This window comes from Equus quagga, chromosome 1, assembly GCF_021613505.1.
Source record: "Equus quagga isolate Etosha38 chromosome 1, UCLA_HA_Equagga_1.0, whole genome shotgun sequence".
Lineage (NCBI taxonomy): Eukaryota > Metazoa > Chordata > Mammalia > Perissodactyla > Equidae > Equus > Equus quagga.
Genome location: NC_060267.1, coordinates 63,611,895 through 63,620,138, shown reverse-complemented (window position 1 = coordinate 63,620,138; position 8,244 = coordinate 63,611,895). Strand labels below are relative to the sequence as shown.

At 43.7% G+C, this 8,244-nt stretch overlaps 1 long non-coding RNA gene across 1 annotated transcript; it reads right to left on the bottom strand.

Annotated features, from left to right (window-relative positions):
• Positions 1-2,053: 2,053 nt before the first annotated feature.
• Positions 2,054-7,955, bottom strand: LOC124229434 (uncharacterized). Its single transcript, XR_006885886.1, has 4 exons — positions 7,751-7,955; positions 4,439-4,559; positions 2,515-2,725; positions 2,054-2,328 (listed from the first exon to the last, which is right to left on the bottom strand). It is a non-coding gene; the product is annotated as an uncharacterized LOC124229434 (long non-coding RNA).
• Between the last annotated feature and the right edge of the window lie 289 nt (positions 7,956-8,244).

Below are 8,244 nucleotides of genomic sequence, written 5' to 3'. Positions count from 1 at the left end.
GTTTTGGGTGACCTTGATAGTTTTGAGAACTAGGTGTTTTCTAGGATGTCCTCAGTTGGGATTTGCCTGATGTTTTTCTCATGATTAGACTTGGGTTATGGATTTTGGGGAGGAAGACCACAGGGTTTTCCCTTATGTGATTTTCCCACATGTTTTAGCATAAAATCTGCAGGGATGTAAGCATTTTGGGTTACATCACATCATATCAAGGGTACATACTATTAACACGACTTATAACTATGATGATGACCACAATCACCTGGATGAAATACTGAGAAAAACATCTTTCAATCTGCCCATATACTTATTTACCTTTTCCTCTGCTCTTCATTCCTTCCATAGTGTCCAATCTGCTATTATCCAACTAGTGAATTTTTTAAGTTTAAGATATTATATTTTTTAGTTATGGAGTTTCTATTTGGCTCCTTTTCTAGTCGTTTCCATTTCTCTGTTGAGATTTCCCAATCTGCTCATTCATTATGTCCATTTCTTCCTTTAAAATCCATGACCATATGATAATAGCCATTTTAAAGTCCTTATCTACTAATTCCACTATCTTATCATCTCTGAACCTGTTTTTACTAGCTATTCTTTCTTCTAGATTGGTGACCATTTCCCTGCTTCTTCATATTTCCAGTAATTTTTGTTTGTTTGCTGGGCATTGTGAATACTATGTTGAGAGTTTGGACTGTTATCTCTTTTTAAATAGAGTCATAGTTCTTTGGGTTTTTTTTCTGGAAGACAGTTAGCTTTATTCTAAGACAGAAAGGCAAAGCCTTTCTGGGGCCTCGTCTGAATGTCCAGGGTATTCTGTGACATGTCTCTAACATGGCTGGTCAGAAATCCAGTATCTGTCAGCACTGGGAGACTGCCAAAATCCCTGCGAGTCCACAGCTCTCCAGTGGCTGTTTCCCACCAGGTGTCTCAGAGTCTCACTCTGTGCATGTATAGCTTCCTACTCAGCAAAGACTTAAGGGAACTCCACGAAAACGTCACATCAGTATTTTCTAAACTTCTCTGAGTGATTCCAATGTACAGTCGAGGTGGGAACTATTGACCATTAATGCCCTAATTGTGAAGGAGCTGGAAAAAAATGCCCTGCTACCAAAGGAAATGCAGAAGCCCTCACAGTAGACTGGTCCTGGACAAAGTCGTGAAGGATGTTGATAAGGGAGCTCTGCCCCAAAATGGCTGTAGCCTGCAAGACATAAAGGACTGGAATCCAAGACAGATCAATGAGACGAGTTTAGTGTACCTCCTGCCCTTGAAAATGATTGGCTGTGGGACTCCACTCTTGCTCTGCTTGAGTAACCCTCTTTAAAACTTTCCTATCACCTAAGCTGCAGAAACTAAAGTAATGTCCGGCCAAAAACAGTTCCTGATGCGCTAAAGCCATCAGGTGGAGGAAATTAGATCAACCCTCGTGAATTCCTGTTAGTTGTGAGGTTCCAAGCTCAGAGGATATAAAGAGGAAAAGGACGTCATTCCTGCCCCAAAGTAGCTCCCCATCTAGTTGAATCCCACTATAAATGGAGTTAAATGCAATACATTTCAGACGGTGACAGGTCCGTAGTACGTAGAGATACATTGAAAGTGCTTTTAGGAGCATGGGTATTTCCAACTTGGTCTGAAAGGCTTCACAAAGGAGTAGCTTTTGAGCTGGGTCCCATTAAGGATAAGAAGTGTGTGTCGACGAAAATAATCCATAACCAAGCTATAAATGAAAATTTGGGAGAGTTTATTCTGAGCTGAAATCTGAGGACCATGGCCCAGGGCCTTTCTTCCCGAAGGAAGAAAGGGCACCAAAGAAGTGGGGTGCACAGGGTGGTTATATACCCCCAGAGAGGATGTTTCACATAGGATTGAAATGTCCCTTTTACAATAGTTTCGAGACTGCTCTGTCAGCACAGTGATTGATGGAAACAGCAGGTAGGTCTGCTGTCTCAGTGAATACAGCAGGGTGGCAGGTCTGTTGTCTCAAGCTGGGTGGTCACAGGTGAGCTGGGTGGTCAGAGGTGAGCACAGCAGTCAGTACCTAGCCTAAGGAAAGATGCCTATCCTTAAGGAAATGCCAGTGTTGGGGGAAGCTGTACCTTTATCTTAAGGCCATTTGTTCTTGCCACAGGAAATGTTTTAAAGCGGATGTACAACACGTGCTCAACGACCACGTCAGGCCCTTTTGGAAAAAACAAAGTCAGGCCGAATTAGGTTTACACCAAATGGCTTCCTCATATACTCCAATATATCCTATTGCTTGCCATTTCCATTTGTCAGGTGAAGAAGATGGCGAGGTGAAGAAGGGACGGGCATTCTAGGCCAAAAGAACTTCTGCAAGAGAGAATTAAATAGATCATCAGGGGAAATTCGGGAAGTTCGGTGTAGAAAGATGAGGCGTAGAAGCAAAGAGCAGCAGAAATACGGCGACTTCGCTCTCTCCATCAAGCGCCACGAATCAAAATGAGGAAATAAAAAATAACTTATAAAGAGTTCCTGCTGATTTGTAATGAATCTCACCTTCTTTGGGGCAGAAGTTTCACAAAGGTCTGTTATAGTGAGGGAGTCGAAACAGACAGGTACAGGGAACCAGAGACGCCTGAGCGTGTGCGTCTAATCTGAAGGACGTGATCTCTCTGAGGTTACCCTCTGTGTTTTAGCATAAAACTGTGGAGAGCGGTCTTCACGAGGGGATGGTGAGCCTTCTCGCTGTGTTGTACCTGCACAGGCCCTGCAGAAAAGCACAATCGCTGAGGGCGCTGGGAAGCTTGAGGACCAAAGACCCTTGGCCAAGTGTGCGTCAGAGATCTCCCCTGCGGTCACAACACGAGTCTGCGGCTGCCATTGCCAGCAAGTCATGCCCTTGAGAAAGTCCTTTAAACCCTCTGACCTTCAGGTCCTTCCTCCACGAATGGGGCACATTACTGTCTGCTGGCCCTGCTGTCTCACGGGGTTCTCAGGAAAGACCAAATGAGCTCCTTTGTGTGGAAAACCCTTGTAAGGTTTAGAGCCGATTGTGATGCAAAGGGATATTATTGCTAATAATAAACAAGAAGAATGTGTGACAATGACCAGAATTTCCTGTTGAGACAACAACTTCACGAAACCATTAAGAAAGGTAGGATGTTTGTCAATTCCACAGTCAGAGTTATGCGCTGGTATTGTTTCAACAGTCTCCGGGGAATAAAGGGTTTGGTAGCAATGAAGAATGAGCCAATTTGTCCTAAATATTCTTGTTCTCTTTAGAACCTTTTCAACAGCTTTTTGTGCCCTGCCAATCCTGCCATGACTGGTGAGAACTGGGTATTATGCAACTGATTTTTTTCCTTAAAAGAATTTATCTTTCCACATGCTAATAACACTCATATAACTCAGTTCTGTGAATATCTCATCCAGCGAAGGCGGCCCTCAGGCACAGTGCTGGGGCCCCCAGAACATCCATTTCCTCAGTGAGCGCAGAACTTTCTTCTGCTTAGCAAGAACAGAGGGAAACGTGTGCCTGACATCAAACCACTCTGCCGGAACCCCTTCATTACCCTTCCATCAGCTCTGGACAACAGGCCTTCATGTACGTACCAGCTGGCATTCATAAGTTTGTCAAAGAAATGAGTGTGGGCAAAGCCCTCTGGGGAATGCACACTGACCTTCAAAATGCAACAGAAGGATTCTTTCTTGTTGGTCTAATGATGCCTGGTGGCGATTTTGATGACCTTTGGGCTGTCGTTTTCGTATCATGTCACCACGCACGGTAGCTGACTGCCCTTCCCCATATCCTGCCACAAAGAACCTGTGGGTTCTGATCCCAAATGGTGAGCCAAAGCCTCACATTAAACTTCTCCTCCCACATTTACACTAGAATAATCAAACTCGTATAATAACGGGGAAAGTCTGCATTGCCGCTGGAAACTTGGAAAGGGTTTCTTCTTCGGCTAGAATTTTACAGCACTTCTCAAATTTTAATGTGCACACAAATCAGCTGGGGCTCTGGGTAAAACGCAGATTCTGGCTCAGCGGGCCTGGGCTGGGGCCCAAGAACTTACATTTCTAACAAACTCTCAGTGACGCTGATCCTGCTGGTCCCTGGACCACACCTTGAGGAGCGAGAACTCAGAAGACAAACGGGAGCCGTTCTGTCTGAACTCAAAGGAAATGGCTAAGGAGAAACAAACGGTGAACGAAAAGTCGAAGAGAGAGCCGAGAGCTATAAAGGAGCTTCTACACACAGAAGAAGAGAACAGAGGAGCTAGAGGAAAAAATGAAGTTGCGTGTATGCTTCAGCTTTAGAAAAACTTCTTAGTCTAGTTCATGCTATCAGCAGAGCGAAGCAGAAATACCACAAAATTATTTTGGTAGATGACAAAAATCATTTGAGAAAATTCAACATTCCGTCATTATCATCTTCATTAAGAGAGAGAAGAATATTTTCTTAAAGTGACAAACGTACTCTATGTAAAATCAAGTCCAGCAGGATGCTTAATGGTGAAATACTGGAGCCACTGCCGTTCACATCAGTAACCAGAAGGACGACCCCTCCCATCGGTGTCATTAACACTGTTCTGCAGATCCTAATCCAGACAACCAAACACAAAAATGAAATTAGGGTGATATTAGTAAGGGTTATGTTCAGTTTCATGTAATCATGGCTTACACAAAATAAAAGTGTCTCCCACTCTAGCCTAAGTTGGAGGGAGCAGGCAAGACTGGCATAGCAGCTCTTCTAAGACTCCAGAGACCCAGGCCTTTCTGGTTCTCTGCTTAGTCATCACAGAGGTGGCTCTCATGCTACAGCTCTGCTACAGCTGTCGCACATGTTTGATGTCTCAGACCTCATGAGTAGTCAGTGTGTCCTTGGTCCTTCCATCTATCTTCAGCCCACATATGCTCTGTTAGCTTTATCTACAGCATGTCACACAGCCACTTGCTTCTCTTGTTCTCTAAGGTGGAATTTAAATTTTTAAATAATACAGCAATATACGTTACACAAAACAAACACGTTACCTTAACAAGAATACCTAAACTAGAATAATAAACATGTGGTAATAACTAGGGATTTTTTTTTTTTTTTAAAGATTTTTTTTTTATTCTTTTTCCTTTTTCTCCCCAAAGCCCCCCGGTATATAGTTGTATATTCTTCGTTGTGGGTCCTTCTAGTTGTGGCATTTGGGACGCTGCCTCAGGGTGGTTTGATGAGCAGTGCCATGTCCGCGCCCAGGATTCGAACCAACGAAACACTGGGCCGCCTGCAGCGGAGTGCGCGAACTTAACCACTCGGCCACTGGGCCAGCCCCTAACTAGGGATTTTTTAATGAGTAATTATATCAACTTATCCTAACAAACATTAAATTGTGTCATAAAGGAGCTAGAAATTCAACAGTATGCTTGCAGCTGAAAAAGAGATCAATTCAGCGTCAACCTACAAGAACAGAAACCAGTTTGAGAGGCAAATCATTTATTTGGGATCAAAGAACTGCAATTCAGGGAGTACAGTTTCAGGTAGAAACCCAAATGGTGTCCCAACTACGGGAGAGAGGCTCAGGGTTTTTATGGGAAAAAGAGGAAGATGAGGTAAGTCGTATTAAGGAAGAGTTCATCGGTGCCGGATGAGGTAAGGGTGGGATTGTAGGATAGACTGGCTTGAGAGTCTGTCGTCAGGCAAAAGGCTAGACTTGAACTTCATTGATTGGCTAATGCTCTGGTCATCAGCAAAGTCCAGTTTCATCAGTCCTTACAAACAGGATATTCTTGTCCTTATTGACTTCTTGGAACGTTGGTGGTTTGGTCCAGTTTGGAAGATAAAGAAAACAAAATGTGCAAGGCAATTCCTATGAAATGGCTGCTCTGGCTCTATTTTAATATAGCTCCACTCATGTCATCTTTCACAGCAGAAAAGGAAGTTCAGAAATAGTCTCAACTATATATAAAAAGTAGTAAATTCGAATGCTGTTGTTTCCAGATTAATGAGAAAAAGATGTATGGTGGTGCAACTTGCTAACCATATGGGAAAAAATAAAATTAGATGACTACCTCACACCATTCACAATTCCAGATGAATTAAAGCTATAAATATAAAATGAAACCATCAAAGTATGACAAGAAAATATGTGTATGTATTTAAATAATCTTGGGTAGGGAAAAGGCTTAAACCTGGCAGCAGAGATGGGACAAAAAACGAAAATATCAATCAACTTGAATGTTAATTTTAAAGGTCTGTATAATTCTTTAAAAAGGCCAAAATTGAACTGGAATAATGTAGTAAAAAGGATCTGGAACAGACCTAACTAGACTAGCCTCGTCCTTCATCAGGTCTGCTAAGAGGGGTTGGGGGATCATACCAAACTCATGAAACCGGCAAACAGCCGTTGATGATTAAATAGCTAGCTACTAATGTTTCTTCCTTTTTGCAGTTACTGACTATAGCTTTTAGCTGTTTAACCCGCCCATTGCTAACTGTGGTGTTTAGGCAATAAGCTCTCTGACTCCCACTAGGCTCCTACAGATAACATCTCCCTGGAGCCTGGGTCACCATGGTCATGGATGTGGGAGCTGTTCTTCAGGAATTAGAACCCCTTGTCCACTCCAGGCTGGTTGAGACAAACCAACTGATCAACCGGGCCCACGCAGATGTCCGATAGGTGATCTTTTGACGTCAAGAGGCTGAAAACTCCACCCTCAGATCATGCTAATGCCACCATCTTGTGAACATGCGTCCTATGAAGAGGCATGAAGTCTGACTACGCTTGTGCAGATCATCAATTACCTCACCTCTCCTCACCTCCAATCACCTCTCTCCACACTTCAGGCCACCTTGACCCCGTCCCATAAATACCCCTGAGTCCCTATTTTCGAAGGAGCGAATTTGAGACTCATGGTCTCGCTTCCCCGAGTGGCTGCCTTGTGATTAAACCCTCTCTCTGCTGCAATCTTGTCATCTCAGTGTTTGGCTTTCCAGGCGGTAGGCAAAAACGAACCTGGTTCTGTAACTCTCACCCTATAGTTCTGTCTGTATGCTAACTGAAAGTTGACACACATATGTAATTTTTAACGTGGTCAACATGGATGAACCTTAAAAACACTACGCTAAATGAAATAAGTCAAACCCGATCAGGCACATGTTATATGAGTCCTTTTCAATGGAAAGTCTAGAATAAGCAAAGCCATAGAGACAGAAAGTGGGTTAGTGGTTGGTGGGAACTGACGGGCGAGAGGGATGGGGAGTGACTGCTAATGTTTCCAGGGTTTCTTTTGGGGGTGATGAAAATGTTCTGGAATTAGAGAATGGTGATGGTTAAATAACTTTGTTAATATACTAAAAACTATTGAATTGTACACTTTAAAAAGGCAAATTTTGGGGCTGGCCCTGTGGCCAAGTGGTTAAGTTCGAGCACTCCGCTGCAGGCAGCCCAGTGTTTCGTTGGTTCAAATCCCGGGCATGGGCATGGCGCTGCTCATCAAACCACGCTGAGGTAGTGTCCCACATGCCACAACTAGAAGGACCCACAACGAAAAATATACAACTATGTACTGGGGGGCTTTGGGGAGAAAAAGGAAAAAAATAAAATCTAAAAAAAAAAAATCTAAAAGGGCAAATTTTATGGTATGTGAATTATCTCTCTCTCTTTTCTTTGAGCATATGTTGCAATGCACTACTGAAGTGAGTTCAGTTCTTCTCCACTGACCCTGTTGCTGTTTCTATAACATAATGAGTTAAAACATCTCCCTTGGGTGTCATTAAGGCACAGTGCCGGGGAAGACTTACCCCAGGGGTCTTCACATCCTGGTGGCCAGGGTGAGCTACCCAGGGACGTGCCTCCTCACTCTGATGCAGGCCCCCGACAGGGCCTCTCCCATTTGGATGAGCCCCACAGTACATGCACTACCAGGTTATATGTAGCCATGCATCCTCCAAACAACTCAAAAGAACCTGCTTTTAGTTTATATATTTGAGCAAGTATATGCTGAACCTCCAGTGGGTGGATTTGGCCATCTGTGGTTTCAGAGCATTTCTGAGCTTTTGGTTTCTAAATCGTGGCCTTGACCTCACGAGGACCGGGATCCTCCCCCAGAACTGCATCCACGTCACTTTTCTGCAATTCCTTGTCGGTCAATCTGATATCGTGTGAGCCACAGACATGACTTATCAGAGCCGGAAGGAACCTTAGAGACTAGTCAGTTCAGCCGCTCCGACTCCGCCTCCTACAATTGCTGTTCAATGGACGAGGTCCAGAGGGAGAAACAGCCATCCTTAGATCA